This window comes from Gymnodraco acuticeps, unplaced genomic scaffold (assembly GCF_902827175.1).
Source record: "Gymnodraco acuticeps unplaced genomic scaffold, fGymAcu1.1, whole genome shotgun sequence".
Taxonomy (NCBI): Eukaryota; Metazoa; Chordata; class Actinopteri; order Perciformes; family Bathydraconidae; genus Gymnodraco; species Gymnodraco acuticeps.
The window spans coordinates 2117897-2141397 of record NW_022990042.1 but is presented as its reverse complement, the minus strand read 5'-3'; the positions used below and the strand labels follow the sequence as shown (position 1 = coordinate 2141397).

The 23501-nt window shown below is 45.9% G+C and overlaps 1 pseudogene; it reads right to left on the bottom strand.

Moving 5' to 3' along the window:
* Positions 1–521: 521 nt before the first annotated feature.
* The window catches only part of LOC117545614, a 23572-nt pseudogene continuing 592 nt past the window's right edge, over positions 522–23501 (bottom strand).

Below are 23501 nucleotides of genomic sequence, written 5' to 3'. Positions count from 1 at the left end.
TCTTTATTACCACATATTTATAGTTAATTCACAAATCTAGACGATTATTAGGCTTATAAGTCAAAAATGTTTTTTTTGTTTAAATATCATACAAACGTATCCCATTTAAACAAGAAATATTTTCAAGATAATAATAATAATTATGGGTTTCATTTGTAACGCACTTCATATTTGAAGTCAAATCCCGAAGTGCTAAGCTCAATTCTAGGGAAGCCAAGAGGTAGTGCCCCCATTATATTAGGGCTGGACCCCCTTTTGGCCCTCATGTGGGCACACATTCCCTTTAAAGGTTCCAAACTTACAGCTTCTTATCTGGTTTGTGCTCATTTAATTCGGAGTTTGTTGGAATATCTACCACTGAAGCTTAATATCAGCTTAGATGATTAGGGTGGGTCTAAGAATATATTTGTACTCAAATGTAGTTTTTATACCTTAACTATTTATATTTATCAATACGTTTTCTCAAATGAACACAGAAATCTGTTTTGTTTTACAGAAATGTTACACATTGCACAGAAAAGGTGAAGGAATATATCTTAATAGGCGCCTGGTTGCTACCTGGTGCCCCCTCTGAGGATGATATACTGACCAGGGTGTTGGACCTCAGTCCCCCTCAGAGTTCATCTCTGTTTCCACTGGCAGAGAGAGGAGGCGCGGCCCCCCGAGCTGAGTGGGGGGCCGCAGGAGGAAATGCTCCGTCCTGAGTGTCCCAGTCTGTCCTCACAGCCTCATCGTCCCAGATGCTGGAGGTCTCAGTGTCGCTGAAGTACCCCGGTTCTCCGGTGTAGTGTGTGGGGAACAGCAGCAGGGGCTCCACTGAGAACGCTCTCAGGTCTCTCGGCTCGTAATACTGCAGGTACTCGTCTCTGAAAGGGCAGGGAGGGGACAACATTGCTTTAGCTGAATACAAAAAGCTCTAACTACGGAGTCCTAGGAGTGCCATTGAAAGGAAAACATTGGTAAAAGAATAAGAAAGTAAAAGGAATAAATAATTGAAAAAAAATTGGAAGTATAAAGAAAATATACATTTTCTCATATAAGAAAAACAATCCAAATGTGTCTATTCCTTAGAATAATCTACCCACTGTTTGTGCTTTTCCGTATCACGGTATATCTATTCCCTAACAAACAAAAGCAATAGGGAAAGTGAAAATAAGGAAAAGAATAAATACAAAATCAAGAGCATGCCTGCATGTAAGGGAGGAAACTTATACAAAATGTACACCACCCCAAATTGATCATGTTGTTGATGGTGCTACAGATGCCCTGCAAATAAAAATAGACTCTGTTGCTCCTTTGAAAAAGAAGAAAATAAAACAACATAGATTAGCTCCATGGCATAATGCCGAAACCCGCAAAATAAAGCAAGAGTCGAGACAACTTGAAAGGATATGGCGTTCCACTAAACTTGAAGAATCTCTTTTAATTTGGCATATTACTCTCAATGAATATAAGAAAGCACTGCGTAAAGCGAGAGCAGCCTACTACTCTTCATTAATAGATGAGAATAAGAATAATGCAAGATTTCTTTTCAGCACTGTAGCCAGGCTGACAGAGAGCCACAGCTCGATTGAGCCTTCTATTCCCATAGCACTCAGTAGTAATGATTTTATGTGCTTTTTTAACGATAAAATTGTTACTCTTAGAAACAAAATTAATGACCTCTTGCCTTTGACCAGTATAGTGTTATCAACAGCTCCCGGAAACGTAAGTTCTAATATTACACTAGATAGTAAACTAGAACGCTTTTCAGCCATAAACCTTGAACAATTAAATTCAATGATTCTCTCTTCTAAACCATCAACGTGTATGTTAGACCCAATTCCAACTAAGCTGTTGAAGGAAGTTTTTCGAATTTAAAAGTGCTAGTGAAGGTCACTCCAAGGTTCAGGACAGAGGGGAGGATGTTTTCATTGAGAGAGCCCAGAATATCAACCGGAGAGGTTGGGGTCCAAAAAAGATTACCTCAGTCTTGCTCTCGTTGAGGTTAAGGAAATGTTGGCACAGCCAGGATTTGATCTCTGTTAAGCAGTCCATCAACTGCTGTAGTGAGTGTTTGCCATTTGCTTTGAGAGGCAGATAGGCATCATCGGCGTAGCAGTGGAAGGGAATATTGTGTTTAGTGAGAATTGAACCTAGGGGCAGTATGTACAGTAAAAAGAGGATGGGGCCTAGGATAGAGCCTTGGGGAACCCCACAGGTAAGAGGGGCATTGGCAGATAGGACCTGAACCATGCAAGGGCAGAGCCTGTGATGCCAGCGGACTGTTCGAGCCGCAACAACAGGATGCTATGGTCCACAGTGTCAAAGGCAGCAGTCAGGTCTAACAGCACCAAGACAGCTGGGCTACCTGAGTCGGCGGCTAGGAGCAGATCATTAAAAATTCTTAAAAGGGCTGTTTCAGTGCTGTGCATGGGTTTGAAGCCAGACTGAAACTTTTCATGGATGCCATGCATGGTTAAGAACGATTGCAGCTGGACCTAGACTACTCGCTCCAGGGCTTTAGATAAAAAAGGTAGCTGGGAGATGGGCCTAAAATGTGCGAGAATGGAGGGGTCGAGATTTTTCTTTTTACTGTAAGTAGTGGCTTGACCACGGCATGTTTGAAGGCAGCTGGGACACATCCTGAGCTAAGAGAGGTGTTTATGAGTAATAAAATACTTGCTCCAACTGATTTGAAAACATATCTGAGAAGGCGAGAGGGAATGCTGTCTGAGGGGCAGTTTGTCGGCCGCAGGTGCTTGACTACATCCGAGAGAGAAGAGAGGGATACAGGCTCAAAGTGGTCGAGGACAGCAGGGCACAGAAAAGGAGCAGGATCAGTAATGTGCTCTGTTTTGGCTGATTTGACTGCCGTCTGGTAGTTGGATAGGCAAGCACGAAGGATTTCTAGGGAGACATGGAGTTTATCTTTCTTCCATTTTCTCTCTGCACGCCTGCAGGTCATACACACGTTGTGCCTCTCCACCTCTGTTCCTTACTTCTTACTTGCTACCCCTTTCCCTCAACCTATCCTAAGGGAGTGCATGTATGTAGACACGTTGTGCCTCTCTCTCCACCTCTGTTCCTTACTGCTTACTTGCTAACCCTTTCCCTCAACCTATCCTAAGGGAGTCCATGTACGTAGACACGTTAGTTTTGCTGCTATAGGCTTAGACTGTCGAGGGACATCTTACTTCTTCCTTCTCTCTGTCTGTACCTGTGTACTCATGTTCCGAATAACCCAGCTTCCCCCAAATTTCTTTTTGGTGTCTATCTACGCCAGGATCCTGAGTCGTGGCTGATCCTGTTGCTGTGGTCCTGTGTCCTGGATCCTGAATCATGTGTCCTGGATCCGGAGTACTGGATCATGAGTCCTGTGTCCTGGATCCTCTGAGTTCTGGATTTAAGTCCTGGACTTCGAGTCGTGGCTGAACCTGTCTCTGTGGTCCTGCCTGACTCTCATCATACTACTTCCCTGATGGCTCCCACAGGATTGTTGACATCCTCATGGATTCATCCTCTTATTACAGACACATGCATTTCCAAACATTTGGACTACCTATGTTGTAAATGTATTATCTTTTCGATTTACACACGGCATCTATTGCACGTCTGTCCGTCCTGGGAGAGGGATCCCTCCTCTGTTGCTCTCCCTGAGGTTTCTCCCATGTTCCCCTTTAAACTGTGGGTTTTCTCCGGAAGTTTTTCCTTGTACGATGTGAGGGTCTAAGGACAGAGGGTGTCGTATTGTCATACTGATATTCTGTACAAACTGTGAAGTCCACTGAGACAAATGTAACATTTGTGATATTGGGCTATATAAATAAACATTGATTGATTGAAGAGGAAAAATTATCAAGTATGAAAAATATGTAAACAAAAGGGTACTTTATATGATTTTTATATACACAGATATATACATTTCGAAAAAAATAAATAACAAAATATATGAAAATGCTTTAAATAATTATTTGTTTTACTTCGTTTTTTCTACATTTTTGTATTCCTTTATCCTTTACCCTTCATATTTCAACATTTATTTGATCACCTTTTTACGGATTTCTTTTTCTTTTTTTCGCACACCGAAGACTCCATTCATCCCTAGTTCTGAAGGCATTATCATTTGAAAATGCGTACACTGGGTGACACTCACTTGGGGTGCTTGTTGAACATGATAGGCAGGAACTCATCCACAGGCAGCATTTTGTTCAGGGGCCTCGCCTGGAGGAGCTTGCGGGCCCCTCAGTGACAGGACGTATCCCAGGGTCCAGTAGGAGTAGTCTGGGTGCACCAGGTCTCCCACTCCCTGCGCTCCGGCTCCTTCACCTGCAGGCGCTTACGGCCCACATAACTGAAGAGGAGAAGAAGTGACAGATCCAAGGTGCTTTCAATAAAACATACAAAGGGACATTCCAGAATGTCAGGTAGGTTAGGCCAAGGTAGTGAAACTAAGCAAACTATCTCATTTTAATTGACAATGGTCTGAAAGAAAACAAAATTCTGATCCTTCATTGTTGTTATTGTGACAAATTAAATGTTATTCCATTGCATATATGCTGAAATAATATATAAGTATAAGCTTTTACTGTGTACATGCTCAAAGAAACGTTGGTCATTGGTCACTGTCATTTAGTGATTAAATAATGAAAACAAATTGTTAATAACATTTATGTAATATTTTTGGCCATTATATATTGGACCATAACCATTGCTGATTTATTTTCAAAGAACTGTCAATACTGTAAATATCTAGATTAAATACGAGGAAATACTACTAGTACTGTACATTTTAAAGTGGAAATCCATACACTTCTCAGGCTCTTATAAAGGGATTAAAGGATTAAATGACTAACATTAGGTCCCATTCTAGTCCCACTCTCTGGACATTTTCCATGAGCGTCACCAGCCTGCTGTGGAACCTGGGCTCAAACCTCACGTCGTCCTCCAGAACCAGAACCTGCTGCAGATCCTGCTGCTGCACCTAGAGGGAGACACATGACAGCCTGGACTCTACTTCCTGTCACACTCTGATCACACTCTGATCCACATCCCACAGCATGTCACACTGAGGTTCACAGATGGAGGCTGAACCTGCTTCCAGATGTTGTGGTGGCTGAGGAAGCAGCCGATATCCCCTCTGGTCAGCACACGCTCTGAGTAAGGGTCTTTGTACCCGGGCAGCATGTCGATACCCATGGCCTGCAGCTGAGAGGAGTTCAAGGCTCTGTGGAGATCACATGGACACATATTTCCTCATAATCACAAGCTATGGAAGCCTTGAAAGGACAGCGAGAAAAAAATAATTTGGATGATAAATGTTGTATTTGATATAAAGTGTTTTCCCTCCAGGTAAAACAGGGTTTGCAAAGATAATCTTTTGAAGTTTCTTATTTTTTCATTTTCAAGTGCCAAAATTGTTCTTGGCAAAGTATTTTTTTCACCTGTTTTGCTGTAAAAGGAACAACATATTGGGGATTAATTATACATTAGAGGTACCAGATTCCTTTCAGGCTATTTCATATGTTTACTCACTCCACTATATTTATTCAGTCGATATTCACTACTTACTTAGTAGATAAAAAATGTACCTACATTTTTTTTTTTCAAACTAAACTAGAATTGATCAACCAAGAAATAAATCGTCAGATTTAGAGAAAAATCATAGTTGCAACATGGAAAATGGAAACGTCAATGTTCAAACTTTCCGTGTTTGTGAGCATCTCTAGGGCTCCTAATGCATGTTTCTGCAAGAGTTGGCCTAGTTCTGCCTATTGACCATTGCACATGATCAAAAGATGCAAGTAATTGGGCATTGAGTTACAATTATGAATAGGCTACTTCATACCAGCTATAACACAGATACATAAGTAAATGTAATACATTTATATGATCAATTCTTCTTACTTTTGAAACTTTTGATCGTACCTAAAGCTTAGTCATTGTTATGCTGTTAACGTATCTGAATGCTTCTTCCAGCACTACATAATAAATGCAGTTTAATGTGATTCATACTTGCCGTCCACGGCCTCTGTCAGTGTAGCGTTGATGCCGAGGACAGACAAAGAAGTCAACATCCTGTCTCTCCGGTCTGAGCGGCGCTTCAGGTTGATCAGAAAGATCTAGAAGAGGATAAGAATAAAGTCACTTTTGAATCTAAACTGGAAGATACATCTGCTGTTGTTAATATATCTGTACCTCATCAAATCCCATCTTCCCTTGCTCTTTGGGCAAAGTGTGAATATGCCGCGAAGGCTCCATGGTGAAGGAAACTGGAAAGTAAAGAATACACATTCACATTTCACATGAAGTATGGTAAATTTGTCTTTTGCTGCACCGCCTGTTGCTTAAAAGGGAATTTCCATGGATCTGTTCAACTTCTAACTGATGTGAAACACTCAAATAAGAAGGGGAGGAGAGGAAGGGAGAGGCAGAGGGCTCTAACAGACCAGTGAGACATGTGTCAGGACGGTGAGAGCAAAAAGAACCAAATGTGCTCACACAGAAGAACGGAAAGAGTGAGCAGAGATAGAAGCATTCAGAATTGAAATGATCTGTGTCAAATACAATAAATGCATCTTCAGAGGAAGTGCTTACTGAGAGCCTCCGTCAGTGTGTGGGAGAAACTCTCCTCCTCTTCCTCCAGCGTCTGCTCTGGTTGGAGGGGAACTGGTAGATATCCATAGTGGTCCTTGTTGCACACATACATCTGAACCCCTGCAGAGGAGCACACAGAGCAGAGGGCTTTTTAACATGCAGCCGCACATGGATTTACCTTTAATCGTTAGAAGTGGCATAGCATATGGTACGACAAGAAAATAACGTAGCCCCAAATTCATAGTCTGTCCACATGTGACAACACCCAATATACACATTTATCATGTTTATTTTACTGATTTTGTCTTTAATGTTTTTAGATTTGCTTCAATTCAGCAAAAGTTAGCATAGCTTAATAGTCCAGCAGCAAGTCCTCAAAAAAGGCTTTAGTTTTTTAGATACCCCTACCCGAGGTAGAACAAATGACAACAATGATTTTTCTTATCTTTAGGGTCTCCCATTAATGAATTGTCAAATTTTATTTTGGGGGAAAAAATGCTTTTTTTGGTTGTTCTTTAGAACTACCCCAATCCCTGAAAAAGAGCCAAATTAGACCAGGCCGAATGTGGGAAAGGTGACAAAAAAGCCCATAACTTGAGAGTGACCTCTCTTTTCCTCTTCAGATTTGCTGATGTATGAACCAGGTGGCTGTCCTACATCACCAAATAGTCAGACAATTATTTAACTTATTATTTAAAAATACTGAAAACTTAGCTTTAGTTTAGAGGGAAATTGTACTTTTTGGTGAAAGGAACATAGGACTCAATCACTTTTCTCTCATTTTTCAGAAAAACAGAAATCCCTAAAAAATATACCATTACTGAATTGTCTAGTGTCATGATTCTCATGTTATGTCACGTTTGTAGTTTTGTATGTTTGGGTTTATTTTGCTGTCCGGTTAACCCTATCTTGTTTTCCTCCTTGTATATTGTCTGGTCCTTCTCCCTGTGTTTTTCCCCTGTCGTTAGTTTCCCTGATGTGTCTAGTTGTCTGATTGTTTTCACCTGTTGTCCTTGTGTTTCTCCTCCCCTGCCCGGCTGTTTCTCGTCCTGTGATTACCCCTCCCTGTATAGTCTTGTCTCTTCCTGTGTTCAGTGTTGGTTCGTCTTTTCTTGGTGACTGAGTTCACCGTGGAGTGTTTTGTTTTGTCCGAGTTAGAATTTAGTCCTTGAAATAAAGGTATTATCAGTATAATCTGCATTTGGGTCCTGCCTGCTTCACTCTATCGTAACAGTCTAGGGTGCTATTGAACACTAATCATTTCTGGTACAGTTCTATTGCAAATGAGATTTCTTTAGACATAGGCCTACCTCTTCTCTGATACAGTCAAATTCCGAATGGGGGATAAGTGGCACAATAGCCTAGTTAAGAATGCACACTCTGATGGTCATTATATATGTGATTTTCTGGATTTTTTCTTCTCATTTTGTCTCTCATAGTTGAAGTGTACCTAGGATGAAAATTACAGGCCTCTCTCATCTTTTTAAGTGGGAGAACTTGCACAATTGGTGGCTGACTAAATACTTTTTTGCCCCACTGTATATATATATAATATGTGCCAAACACTCAGTATGATTTTGTGAACGGGTGTGTCAATGCAGGTGCATTTAAAAAAGTGCAGATCTGTAATGAGGACCCAGCTCTGAAGAATAACACAAGTGTTATAACCTAGAGCAAAACAAATGTCCCAAACTACAGGAAGTACTTGAGGAGTAGTGGAAACAAGACTGCACTGTGCATGTTTGTGAGCCACTACATTGTCACTGCTGCCCCAAAGAGACTACACTCAGGATTTGACGAAGGGGAGGAGGTGAAGAGCATCTGCACTGCAGGAGTCAGCAGTTTGACATCACTGGGATAGAGCTCCATACATCTTGCAGAGTCATATTCCCGCATCATTGCGAGGTCTGATGACACAGGTGTGGAAGTACTGCTCATATATTATGCAAGCAAATACATGTTTGGTTCATCTCTAGTGTACATGCAGGCAGGCCATGGAATGAGAGAGAGATATGTCCCCATCAACACCATATGTGAGAAAATTGGAAAAGACATAATAATAATAATAAATAGTATTTGTAAAGCACCTTTTATTGCTAAAAGCAATCCCAAAATGCTACAGGAGGCGTAAGAAACAAACAAAAATAAACAAAAGTTTAATCAAAGGCTTTTTTTAAAAGAAAGGTTTTTAGGCCTTTCTTAAAGGCTACAGTGGTCTGTGGAGTCCTCAGGTGGTCTGGGAGGGAATTCCACAGGTGAGGGGCAGCTGCACAGAAAGCCTGATCCCTCATTGTGTGGAGTTTGGTCCTGGGGGGGCGAAGCAGATGGTTTGTTGTGGAACGGAGGTTGCGTGTGGAGGTTTGTGATGTGAGTAGTTATTTCAGGTATGGAGGAGCGTTCCTGTGGATGCACTGATGGGTCAGTAGTGAGATCTTGTATTCAATCCTGAACGAGACAGGAAGCCAGTGGAGGGAATGAAGGACGGGTGTGATGTGGTTGTACTTTCTCACCCTCATCAGGGTCCTAGCGGCACTGTTCTGTATGTATTGGAGCTTCTGAAGGCTCCCGCTAGGAGTTCCGATGAGGAGAGCGTTACAATAGTCAAGCCTAGAGGAAACGAAGGCATGGACCAGGTGTTTGATGTGGGTGTCAAAGGTCAGATGTCGGTCAAATCTTACATCCAGGTTGGTAACTGATGCAGAGAGGGGTATGTTTTGGCCAGAAAAGGTGATGTGGGTTATGGGGGATGACTGGACCTGGTTTGGGGTGCCAACTAAAATAGCCTCTGTTTTGGAGCTATTTAGCTGCAGGAAGTTTTGTTGTGTCGAAGCCTTTATCTCCTCAATGCAGGTGTTAGTTAAAGGATGTTGATGGGAACGGTGATGATGATGGTGACAGTGAGGATGCATGTGAGATAGGGTCTGTCTTTATATATAGCTGCGTGTCATCAGCGTAGCAATGGAATGATATTCCACGCTGGCTGATGACACGGCCAAGGGGCAGAGTGTACAGGGTGAACAGAGTGGGCCCGAGGACCGACCCTTGAGGGACACCACAGGTGACAGGGTGTGTCTGGGACCTTGCACCTCCCAAGGAGACGTACTCTGTTCTTCCAGACAGGTAGGACTGGAACCAGCTCAGGGCGGAGTCAGAGAGTCCGATGGTGTGTTCGAGGCGCTGAAGGAGGATGTTATGGCCGACAGTGTCGAATGCTGCAGTCAGATCCAGGAGGATGAGGAGAGATGGGGAACCAGTGTCACCCGCCATCAGCAGGTTGTTTGTGACCCTGACCAGAGCTGTTTCAGTGCTGTGGGCGGAACGGAAACCGGACTGGAATTTCTCAAAGAGGCCATTTAGTTGGAGATGGTCCTGAAGCTGAGCGGCAACTACATGTCTAACTGTCTACCAGCATGTCATGCACCCTTGTGGCACAACAAGTAGTTTGTACAGAATCGGAAAGACAACAGCATTCACCAAACTCAAGACCCATCTCAGCGAGCTCAAAGATCTGGCCCATGTTGGACTCTGCCAGCTTGGAAGAGTCTTTGCCAGTCGCAAGAGAATTTGCGCTTCTGCTATATGGAAAAAAGGAAATTGGACTGATGTGCACAAACTTGGATAAACTGAGGTTCATAATTGCATCAACAACAGATGCAGCCTCTGAAGATCTGCTGCCAACAAAGGATGCATTTCAACAACATGTAAAGAGCAATGTTTGTTGTTTTTAAGTCTCTGTTTTTTTTAAGTCTCTGTTATTTAAGTATTTTTTTTTAAGTCTTGTATTACTGTGTGCTCTTCTTTGTTGATTGTTTTTAATTATGCTCTGTAAGGTGTCCTTGAGAGCTTTGAAAGGCGCCCATAAATGAAATGCATTATTATTATTATTATTATTATTAAAACATGTACTATTTACACCTATGTTTTAGAGGCTTGCAATTTAGAACTAATACACTTTATTGTATTGGGTTACTCTTATTCTGACTATTTGGTGATGTAGTTCAGCCACCTGGTATTTCCCTCTTCAAATATAATGACCATCAGAGTGAGCATTCTTAACTTATAGGCTATTGTTCCACTTCTCCCCCATTTGGAATTTGACTGTATCAGAGAAGAGGTAGGCCTATGTCTAAAGAAATCTCATTTGCAAAAGAACTGTACCAGATATTTCCATACAACTACTGGTTAGTGTTCAATAGCACCCTTGACAATTCAGTAATGGTATATTTTTTAGGGATTTCTGTTTTTCTGATAAATGAGAGAAAAGTGATGGAGTCCTATGTTCCTATCACCAAAAAGTACAATTTCCGTCTAAACTAAAGCTAAGTTTACAGGACTATAATTCAGTATTTCTTTAGTTAAATAATTGTCTGACTATTTGGTGATGTAGGACAGCCACCTGGTTCATACCTCAGCAAATCTGAAGAGGAAAAGAGTGGTCATTCTCAAGTTATGGGCTTTTTTGTCACCTTTCCCATATTCGGCCTGGTCTAATTTGGCTCTTTTTCAGGGATTGGGGTAGTTCTAAAGAACAACCAAAAAAACATTTTTTCCCCCAAAATAAAATTTGACAACAATCAATTTCATTAATGGGAGACCCTAAAGATAAAAAAAATCATTGTTGTCATTTGTTCTACCTCGGGTAGGGGTATCTCAAAATCTGAGGGCCCTTCCTGCTAGACTATAAGCCTGATTTGCATATTTATACATAAAATGGCAGAGTACTGTACTATATTCTCGAGGTATTCACAGAGGGTTTGACCATATTTTATTCATAGAACATTTTATTAAAAGAAAATACTTTCAAAATAATTGTTGTATTGCTGTTGACACAAACTATCCCAAATGATCTCTATAAAACAACTTCAACTCCAATGTTAGGTTATATATAAGCGCTTTGAGCACCAGGAAAAGCCCTATATAAATAACATGTATTATATGTATATGTATTATTATATTAATGTATAAAATAAGCATGTTAAGAGAATGTCTAATTTGCACATAAAATATCAGAAAATCTGTAATGCAAAAATAAAAAGGAGGAAGTTATCACACAGGCTCCGCCCTCTACTGGACTCTATGGGTGCTACTCTCTATCATGCTATGCAGGCCTACTGAGTTGCATAAACGTAGCCGGCCAATCGGCGCGAGCCTACCTGAATGCGCGCACAGGCCCAGAGTATATAAGGCGACTACGCCTCCCGACTGTCATCCTTTTCTCTTTAGCGAGCGGCAACAACTGAAAAGAAATCTAAACGTAAAGAAGATAAATAGGAAAATAATATGGACTGACCACTCCTTGAAACTCGGCCTTGCCCTACATGCCCTGGCTTAATTGCGGGCGCTGATCCCCACCGCCTGTGCTTCGAGTGTTTGGGGCCCGACCACGCTGGGGAAGGTGTCAAACATTCTCCGTCCTGCAGTGCCTGTCGTGCGTTCCCGCGGCTCAGACGCCAACCTCCGATTCTGGGGGTCCCCAGAGCATCTGCGGAGGAGGGTCTCCACTGGGGCGAGTGACCTCCTACATCACGGTCTTCACAGACGCATCCGTGACGGGATGGGGGGGAACCTGCCTAGAGAAAGCTGTAGGTGGTGGCTGGCCTCTGACAGAGGCTCGGCACAGCAACCTCCTAGAGCTGCAGGCAGTAATGTTGGTCCTACAGCACTTCAAACCCTTAATACAGGGCAAACATGTGCTAGTGAGGAGCGACAACTGCACCACAGTGGCATACATCAACAGGCAGGGCGGAGTCCGCTCCGTAGCCTTGTTGACCGCAGCAGAGAACCTGTGGTTGTGGGCTTCACAGAATGTGTTGTCTCTAAGGGCCCAGCACATCCCGGGACGGGAGAACGGGGGGGGCCAACCTCATGTCAAGAGGCGGGCCCCTGCCAGACGAGTGGAGGCTTCACCCAGAGGTGGGGAAGCAGGTCTGGACTCAGTTCGGGAGAGCAGAGGTGGACCTGTTCGCCAACCGGCGCAACAGCCACTGTGCCCTGTGGTTTTCACTGGCCCAGCGGGACAATCCGACCTTGGGGGTGAACGCATTTGCACACTTCCATGGCCAAGAAAGCTGCTCTACGCTTTTCCATCGCTGCATCTCATTCCCCCCCTCCTGGAGAGGGTGAGACGGGAGCGTCTGTCAGTCATCCTAGTTGCCCCAGGTCGCCGCTTGGCGCCGTGGTACGCGGAGGTGACACAGATGATGGTGGGCCAGCCCTGGATGGTTCCTCAGGTCTGGGGGGCGCTGTCTCAGGAAGCAGGTGCAATAGGGGCGTACCTCTCCAGGCTTGGCTCCTGAGACGGACAGGCTGAGACATGTGGGGCTATCTGACAACGTTATTCAGACTATCCAGGCAGCAGGATCCACCACAGCCTGTTACAGGCCAAAGTGGGCGGGATTCCGGCGATGGTGTGAAGAAAGGAGTCGAGAGCCTCTATCGTGTACGTTGGGCTCTATTCTGTCCACAGATACTGATGGACAGGGGGCTGGCTCATTCCACAATTTAAGTGTATGCAGCAGCCATTTCGTCCTCCCACGGCAGATTTGGCGGCAAGTCAGCCTTCAGTCAGCCGCTTATGTCGCGGTTTTTGCAGGGGGTCTCCCCGCAATGGGACCTGCCGTTGGTGCTCGAGGCTCTGGTCACAGAACCATTTAAGCCTCTGGAGCTCTCCTCCCTGAATGCACTGTCATGGAAGACAGCGTTGCTACTTGCCCTGACTTCGGCCAGGGGAGTGTCCAAGCTGACCGCTCTGTCGGTGCACCCAAGTTGCTTTTTGGTCTGGGGTGACCGTAGCGGGGCGACACTCAATCACCCGAACCCCTGCTTTGTTCCCAAGAGCCTAAGGAGTTTGTTCAGGTCGAGGGTTATTCAGTTAGGTGGCTTTAATCTTCCACCCCATATTGGGGCCAGGGAGGCTAAATTGCACCTCCTCTGCCCGGTGCTTGCGCTGGCATTTTATGTAGAGCGCACGGCTGCCATTAGACGCACTGAATCGAGCGGTCGGGGGCAGTGTGATGGGTCGATGTTGTTGGACGACAGGGCGTTTATACATCAGGCTCCACCCACTGTACCCATAGAGTCCAGTAGAGGGCGAAGCCTGTGTGATATATAACGGGGGGTTACGTATTGTAACCCTAGTTATATAAGCACAGGTGGAGCCCTCTTTCTGGGGGCCCTGTCTTTCCTATGCCGCTCGCTGAAAAGGGTGTAGGATGACAGTTGGGAGGCATAGCCGCCTTATATTCAGGTAGGCTCGCCAAGCTGCCCTTCCGCTGCCACCTATGGATGGGAATGTACTCCGGGGTCCTCCTGTAGTAGCCCTGAGCGGAGGAGAAAATCACTTCATGCAGTTTTGTATTACACACGAGTTTGGTTTGCTATATATTTCACTTTTTTTACTGTTATCTGTGATTTTTTCATCTCAAATATAGCTATTGGTATTGGCCTCAAAAATCCCACATCCCCTATACAATATATTCTGTTTTGGTCTCAATCAACCCTACCTTACCTGAGGAGTGATGCCGCACCAGAAGTTGGAATAAAGGCCTTTTGATTCCAGCATGGGGGCCACAATTGTCAGATTCTCCGCCATCAGATCAGACAACACCTGGCTGTTTGTCAGCAAGTTGTCACTGTCTACAAACTGAAGAGGAGAACATCATAGATGGTGATCATGATACACCAGATACTGTGAAATATTACTGTGAACATTAGCCAACTTAAAGGGGCAGTTTAAAATGTTATGAAGTTGGGTTTTATGATTTACTTATCACAGTCAGTGTATAGTAGATGGTGGTCAGCACACCCTACATTTGGAGAAATGGACAGGAGTCACAGCATGGAGCTAAGGAATGCAAACTATTGTTGATGGGACCAGGAGCTAAATATATTTACAATACCTAAATAAAAATAGTCTTAGTTTACATTATTCATTCATTTCTTTACTGCTTAACCTTATAGTCAGACTTTTGGGCAACTTCCGCCATTATATCTCTCTCTTTTAGCTGCTCTGGCCAAAGCCACCAGACTGCTTTGATAAAAAAATGTTATTTAAGCTTTCAGAACCCTGTCGTTCCTAGTCTATCACTTCCTCATTTGCTCAGGTAATGAGCATATGAACTGAGGGCATGCCAACCGTCATCTACTGTAGGTCCAACACAGAGGTTGCGTTAACCGAATATTTTCCGTCTATGACGGATTTTTTTTAACAATGACGGACAAATCTGAAAGCAGTCCATCATTTTGACTGATTAGAACAAACTCGGAACAGCGCCAAAGTTTCCCCGCAGCGAGGCTCCGGTGTTATGCCGTATTATGCATGCCCTCCAAAAAGGAAATTATACTGTTTCCAAACCTAACTGTGCCGTACAAATCATTGAAATGTCTGTGAGTTTTGGCTTTACGCTGTGCACGCTCCCGCGAGGTGCAGCAGCCATGCATAACACGGCGCATGTGAACTGCCCCCCCGTTGATAGTTCACGAGCATGCTTCCTTCCCCCCCAGAGTTGTGTAAAGGCCGACGGGTAATTCTGGATTTTTACGGAAGTTTTACGATCCTGTCCGTCAAAATGACGGGCAGCGAAAAAGTCTAGCGCAACCTCACTAACTTTAGATACCTCATACAATCCTACTTTAGAACACCAAACTATCCCTTTCATTATTTGTGTCCTGTATGCTTTATTCCCTCACCAGTATGTAGTAAATAAATGTAAGGAATTATTAGTCAGCCCAGAGTCTCCTGCCAGCTCTGAGGGCTTCCTGCCTTAGCTTCATCACGTGGGTGAAGCGGGACTTGGACCAGTGTTTGGGCCCCTGTTCATCTGCGTAAGAGCTGGTAGAATAATAATGAGAATTAATCTGGAACAGTATCAGGAAGGTGGATGAGTGTAGTTGGTGCTCCAGCTGATCACCTGGGTGTCTCTGGTCTCCACAGCACAGAGTGGTACAGAGACTCCACCTCTGAGAGCCAGGCCTGCAGCAGAGCCCTGCTGAGGTCCAGACTGTGGTCGCAGGCCAGCCTGAGAGAGACACAACACCATCACCAACACCATCACTGCGCCTCTTTCTTTCTTATTTTTCCTTATACCATATTTTTTTTTTCTTATCTTTTTTGTATTTCCTTTTTATATATTTTTCTAATTCTCTGTCATACTTTTTAACTTTTTGTTGGTTCTTTCTGTAACGACTGAATGAACACAAGTGGAGGACTCAATAGCACGACTCAGAGACAGAAGATTAGGATGCAAAAAAAGGTCTTTATATCCAAGGTTCGGTACACGGGAGATCAGTCAATAAGGCTAACAAAACAGACGAGGAGTAGACAGGGACCGGGTCAGGACACGAAGCTAGGTCAGGTACACGTGGAATCAGATACTAAGAAAAACACTGCTGGAACGCTAGGAATAACTAAGACGAACTGGCACTGAAGGGAATGTGGATGCAGACTAAGTAGACAGAGGGAGAGATGATAATGGGGCACAGGTGAGGCTAATTAGGGAAGGGAAGCAGGTGGGGTTCAATCAAGGGCAGGAAAGCTGAGACTGAAATGAGAGAAACTACAATGAAAACAGGAACAATAACAAAAACATCAACATCAACATGCTGGCTAAGCCCTTGCAGTACCCCCCCCCTCTGGGGACGGCACCTGACGTCCCAGGTAGTTCAGGATGTTGGCGTTGAAAGTCTTGGATGAGGTCCTTACTGACATTACTGGTGGAGACCCATGACCTCTCCTCAGGACCGTAGCCCTCCCAGTCAACCAGGTACTGACGTCCCCGGCCTCTAAGTCGAACTGCCAAGAGGCGTTTCACAGTATATACAGGTCCACCATCAATAAACCGGGGGGGGGGAGGGGGTCTGGAGGTGGGAACCAGTGGACTCACTTTAACCGGTTTGATGCGTGACACATGGAATGTAGGATAGGCTCTCAAGGATCGAGGTAGTCGAAGCCGCACTGCCACAGGATTGATGACCTTGGATACCGGGAAGGGACCCACAAAACGAGGAGCCAGTTTGCGAGACTCCACTCGAAGGGGCAGGTCTCGAGTAGAGAGCCACACACTTTGTCCAGGTTGGTAGACAGGAGCAGAGATACGTCGGCGATCAGCCATCCTTTTATAACGGGCTGAACTCCGTAGTAGCACCTGGCGGGCCCGGCTCCAGATGCGATGACATCGGCGGATGAGGGCATGGGCAGATGGAACACTGACCTCCTTCTCCAGGTCGGGGAACAACGGTGGTTGGTATCCATAGGCACACTGAAAAGGTGAGAGACCAGTAGCAGAACTAGGCAAAGTGTTGTGTGCGTAGTCCACCCAAATAAGATGCGTGCTCCACGTGGCAGGGTTCTGAGACACCAGGCAGCGTAGACAGGTCTCAAGCTCCTGATTCAGCCGCTCCGTCTGGCCGTTAGACTGCGGATGATATCCAGAAGAGAGGCTGACTGTGGCACAGACGAGTGAGCAGAAAGCCTTCCAAAACTGTGAGGTAAACTGTGGACCGGGGTCTGACACAACATCCCTAGGGAAACCATGGAGACGGAAAACATGGAACAACACTGCCTCTGCTGTCTCTCTGGCAGATGGCAACTTAGGCAGCGGGACAAAGTGGACCATCTTCGAAAATCTATCCACAATTGTCAAAATAGTGGTGTTACCTTGAGACGGCGGCACCCCTGTGATGAAGTTCAACGAGATGTCAGACCAGGGGCGATGTGGCACTGGGAGTGGGCGCAGAAGACCAGAAGGGGGCTGACGGGAAGTCTTGTTCCGGGCACAGACTGAACAGGCTGCCACGTACTCCTTGACTGACCTCTCCATGGAGGGCCACCAGAACCGCTGCTTAATGAAGAACATGATGCGGCGAACGCCAGGATGGCAGGAGAGGAGGGAAGTATGTGCCCAGTGGATGACCTGTGAGAGAAGAGGGTCAGGAACAAACAACCGGTTCTGTGGGCAACCGTCGGGAACCAAAACATTAGCACTCGCCTGCCTGACCCTCTCCTCAATGTCCCATGTGACTGCCCCCACTACACAAGAGGGGGGAATGATTAGCGAGGGAGTGCGAGGAGCTGGATCGGAATCAAACAGGCGGGATAGAGCATCAGCTTTAGCGTTCTTAGAACCGGGACGGTATGACAGGGTGAAGTTGAATCGGGTAAAGAATAGGGCCCACCTGGCTTGTCTGGAGTTGAGGCGTTTTGCAGATCTGATGTACTGAAGGTTCTTATGATCGGTCCAGACTAGGAAAGGGTGCTCGGTTCCCTCCAGCCAGTGGCGCCTCTCCTCCAAAGCCACCTTAATTGCCAACAGCTCCCTGTTACCCACATCATAGTTTCTCTCGGCTGGGGAGAGTTTCCGAGACAGGAAAGCACAGGGGTGGAGCTTGTTGTCTTTCTTCGACCTTTGAGAGATGACTGCCCCAACGCCCACATCTGAAGCGTCCACCTCAACCACAAACTGCTGGAGTGGGTCAGGAAGCGTGAGAATAGGGGCCGAAGTGAAGCTCCTCTTAAGCCTCCGGAAAGCCTGTTCTGCTAGGGGCGACCACTGGAACTTCACCTTGGGAGAGGTTAAAGCATGCAGTGGGGCAGCCACAGAACTATAGTTTCTGATGAAACGTCTGTAGAAATTAGCAAAGCCCAAAAATCGTTGCATGAGTTTCTGATTGGAAGGTGTAGGCCACTCAGTGACTGCACTGACCTTTGATGGGTCCATCTGAATGCTGTTCTCCGAAATGACAAATCCCAGGAAAGAGACGGTGGAGACGTGGAACTCGCACTTCTCTGCCTTCACAAAGAGTAGATTATCCAAGAGACGCTGCAACACCTGGCGGACATGTTGAATGTGGGTCGTCTCATCCGGAGAAAATATGAGAATGTCGTCGAGGTAGACAAAACAAACTGGTTGAGCATGTCACGGAGAACATCATTAACCAGAGCCTGGAAAACAGCTGGAGCATTGGTTAACCCAAATGGCATTACGAAGTATTCGTAATGGCCACAAGGGGTGTTGAAAGCAGTCTTCCATTCATCCCCCTCCCTTACCAAATGATAAGCATTTCGAAGATCAAGTTTAGTAAAAATCTTTGCATCCTGTCATAGTTCAAATGCTGAAGAGATAAGAGTAAGGGGGTACCTGTTCTTTATGGTGATGTCATTTAGCCCTCTGTAGTCGACACATGGACGAAGAGTCTTATCCTTCTTGTCGACGAAGACTGCTCCAGCCGGAGAGGAGGAAGGCCGAATTATCCCGGCAGCAAGGGAGGAGTCAATGTATCTCTTCATTGTTTCCCTTTCGGGGCCAGACAGGGAGTAGAGATGTCCCTTAGAGGGAGAGGTCCCAGGGAACAAGTCAATGGAGCAGTCATAGGGTCGATGGGGAGGCAGGGTGGAAGCACGAGTCTTATTGAAAACCTCCTTCAGGTCCCGGTAACAGGTGGGGCACCCTGCTAAGATCCGGAAAATCAGAGTCTGCTGCAGCTTGGAGAGGGGTTGAGACAGCAGTAGTCAGGGCAACAGTCACATGGGTGGAGGGCAGAGGTCTCTCTGGAGCAGGGGCAGAAGGGAAACATGTGGCCAAACAATCCTTATGCCAACCCAAAACTCTCCCGGTGGACCAGTCCATGTGGGGATTGTGTTTTACCAGCCATGGGTAGCCCAAAATAAGAGTCAATTAGAGCAGCATGCGACAAAGTCTGAGTAGGAGTAATTAACTGAGCAGAGGTGAGAGTACGAGAGGGACAAAAAGAAACAGTTCGGCTCACCAGGACCCTCCTACTTACTGATGAGCCTGGTCTTTTACTGGGCATCTGGCTACAAAGTGACCCCTCTGTGAGCAGTAAATGCACCTCCCCTCCCGTAGGCGGCGCTGGCGCTCCTCAGGAGTCAGCCTTGCTCTTCCCAACTGCATGGGTTCCTCCTGGGCAGTAGGCGGCGCTGGAGAGTCGGTCGTCTGGAAACGCTGCTTGGGGAAAAAAGGACTAGCCTGAGACTGCCCTCTCTGGCCGGGCGGAGAAAACACAGCTCTCGACTTCTCCCTTTCTCTCTCTACGAGGCGAGTGTCAATTCTTATTGCCATAGCAATGAAACTATCCAGGTCAGAGGGAAGCTCTAGAGGAGCCAACTGGTCCTTGATGGGGCCAGACAGCCCATGGCGAAAAGCGTCGAAGAGGGATGAATAATTCCAGCCGCTGTCTGCAGCCAAAGTGCGGAACTCCACGGCGTAGTCGGAGACACGCCTCCCTCTCAGGTGTAAATCCATTAGAGCTCTCGCTGCTTCCCTTCCCTTCTGGGACGGGTGGCGCAGTGGTCTGTGCATCCGATCATCAGATCAAGGGGGAGTGCTGGGGAACTCCAGTTCGAAACCCGCTCCTGCCGCCACTGCGTCAGGCCGTTGTGTCCTTGGGCAAGACACTTCACCCGGATTTGCTCCTGTGGGTATTGTCCACAGTACATGTATAATACCAATGTGTACTTGTAAAAGCGCCTCAATGACCTCGAGGCGTGAAGATGGACGGTGTGGCGCAGTGCGCTGTGCAATGATCATCAGATCAAGGGGTGAAACCCGCCGCTGCTGCGTCTGTAAAGCCGGTGTGTCCTTGGGCAAGACACTTCACCTGAACTTGCTCCTGTGGGTATTGTCCACAGTATCTGACCATTGCATGTATGATATATGTGTAATGTGTGTATATGTAAAGCGCTTTGAGTCATTGAAAAAGCGCTATAATAAATGTAAGGAATTATTATTAATTATTCCCTGCCTGGAGTTGTGTGATCAAATACTTTGCTTAAAGTCTCTGTAAAACCTCTCAGGGAATTACAGACTGGGGAATCTCGAGCCCACTCCGCCGTAGCCCACGCCTCCGCTCTGCCGGTGAGGTGGGAAACGATGTAGGCTACCTTAGCCCGTTCAGACTGGAAGGAAGATGCTTGCAGCTCGAAGTGCATCCCACACTGGACCAGGAACGCACGACAGTTATCCGAGTCTCCGGAAAAACGCTCTGGTCTGGAGAGGTGAGGAACCGAAGGCAGCGGTGTCGGCACGGTGGCAGGAACAGGACCGGGAGCTGTAGCCGGATCCGACGCAGGAAGCGGAGTAGCAGAGCAGCAGAGCGTTGTGGATTGAGATGGGCCACCAGCTGCTGGATCTGATCTGCCAGCTGGCAAACCTGGCTGCCGATGGAGGACTGGAAACCCTCATGACGCTCTGACAATTCTCTTACTCCCCGGCAGACAGCGGTAAGTTGTTCATCTTGCAGGTTAAGACGAGCCCCCTGGGATCGAATAGCGGACCGCAAAATCTCAGAGTCGGCTGAGTCCATGGTTCTGGCCAGTTCGTACTGTAACGACTAAATGAACACAAGTGGAGGACTCAATAGCACGACTCAGAGACAGAGGATTAGAATGCAAAAAAAGGTCTTTATATCCAAGGTTCAGTACACGGGAGATCAGTCAATAAGGCTACCAAAACAGACGAGGAGTAGACAGGGACCGGGTCAGGACACGAAGCTGGGTCAGGTACACGTGGAATCAGATACTAAGAAAAACACTGCTGGAACGCTAGGAATAACTAAGACAAACTGGCACTGAAGGGAATGTGGATGCAGACTAAGCAGACAGAGGGAGAGATGATAATGGGGCACAGGTGAGGCTAATTAGGGAAGGGATGCAGGTGGGGTTCAATCAAGGGCAGGAAAGCTGAGACTGAAATGAGAGAAACAACAATGAAAACAGGAACAATAACAAAAACATCAACATGCTGGCTAAGCCCTTACACTTTCTTTCTCTTATTTTTATAGATTTGTCTTTCTTTCTTCTCTTTTTATTCCCTTTTTTCTCCATTTTCTTTTCTCTTATTTTCTATTTCATTTGTACCTTTTTCTCTTCTTTCTATTTATTTTATTCGTTATTTTGTTTCTTATTTTTTCTTTTAAAAAAGGTGTCTTCCGTTCTTTATATTTTCATCCTTTCTTTCCTTCTTCCTTTTTTTGTCCTCATATTTTGATTCTTTGTGTCTTTGTTTCTGTCTGTCTTTCTTTGCTCTCCTTTTTCTTTTTCTCTGGATCTTTCTCTTTCTTTCTTCTTTATTTTTCTTTCTAAATAGCTCTCTGTCTTTATCACATCTACTACACACAGTGCTATCTGTAAATAATATACTATGTATCTACTATGCCAAAAGTAAAGTGCAAGTTTCCTTACTTTTACCAGAAATAAGACCACATGTTTTAATCATATGATCATTGCGATAAATACAAGTATGTTACCAGATGAAGATGCGGTCCTTGGGGTAGTCAGGGCTCTGTTCTTGGTCCCCTCCTCTTCTCCTTGTACACAAACTCGCTCGGATCAGTCATTAGCCCGCATGGTTTTTCTTACCACTGCTACGCTGACGACACCCAATTAATTCTGTCCTTTCCCCGCTCAGAGACCCAGGTCGTCGCACGCATCTCTGCTTGTCTAGCTGACATCTCTCAGTGGATGTCTGCTCACCACCTCAAGCTCAACCTTGACAAGACTGAGCTGCTCTTCCTCCCGGGAAAAGATTGTCCAACTCTTGACCTGACAATCAACATCGGCACCTCAGTTGTTTCCCCGACTCAGACTGCAAGGAATCTGGGTGTGACCCTAGATAACAACCTGTCCTTCACTGCAAACATCGCTGCTACAACCCGCTGCTGCAGATACACGCTTTACAACATCAGGAAGATACGTCCCCAGCTGACTCAGAAAGCGACTCAGGTTCTGGTCCAGGCTCTCGTCATCTCACGCCTAGACTACTGCAACTCCCTCCTGGCTGGTCTACCTGCATGTGCCATCCGACCTCTGCAGCTCATCCAGAATGCAGCGGCTCGTCTGGTTTTCAACCTTCCTAAATTCTCCCACACCACTCCGCTCCTCCGCTCCCTTCACTGGCTTCCGGTAACTGCTAGAATCCACTTCAAGACACTGGTACTTGCTTACCGTGCTGCGAATGGATCTGGCCCTTCCTACATCCAGGACATGGTTAAACCGTACACCCCAGCGCGTGCACTACGCTCTGCATCAGCCAAACGACTCGTTGCGCCCTCGCTGCGAGGGGGGACCCAAGTTCCCATCGGCGAAAACACGTGGGTTTGCTATCCTGGCTCCAAGATGGTGGAATGAGCTCCCCATTGACATCAGGACGGCAGATAGCTTGCACATCTTCCGGCGCAAACTGAAAACTCATCTCTTTCGACTCCACTTCGAGCGTTAGAACGATTAACGAAGCACTTGTATACCAATAAAGGACTGGATTACCTAAAGCCAGTTGAGTAGCACTTGAAATGTTTGGCTCTATGAAACCTGATATACTTATATGATTCTGTTTTCTTCAAGGTTGTGTCTTCCTGGTCGAATGTACTTATTGTAAGTCGCTTTGGACAAAAGCGTCAGCTAAATGCAATGTAATGTAATGTAATGTAATGGGTAGTCCAGTCAGTCTATACATCCTAAGAAGTATGGCAGGCTGTGCTGTGCGTTGCAAGCGAGGATGGTGATCAGCACAGTGGGCTTCAGCTCCGAGGACCCCTGATGGTCCTGCAGCTCCGAGGACCCCTGATGGTCCTGCAGCTCCTCTGTGCTGCCGGGCAGGAACAGCCGTCCTGATGAAAACACTAAACATAATATTAATAATAATCCAAGAGGCATATTTCCAGCAGGGCACCTGGATGTCTCTGTAGCCTCAGACTGGTGCAAGTGAGGGAGAGAGACTCTTTCTCTCACACACACACACACACACACACACACACACACACACACACACACACACACACACACACACACACACACACACACACACACACACACACACACACACACACACACACAACACACACACACACACACACACACACCACACACACACACACACACACACACACACACACACACACACACACACACACAC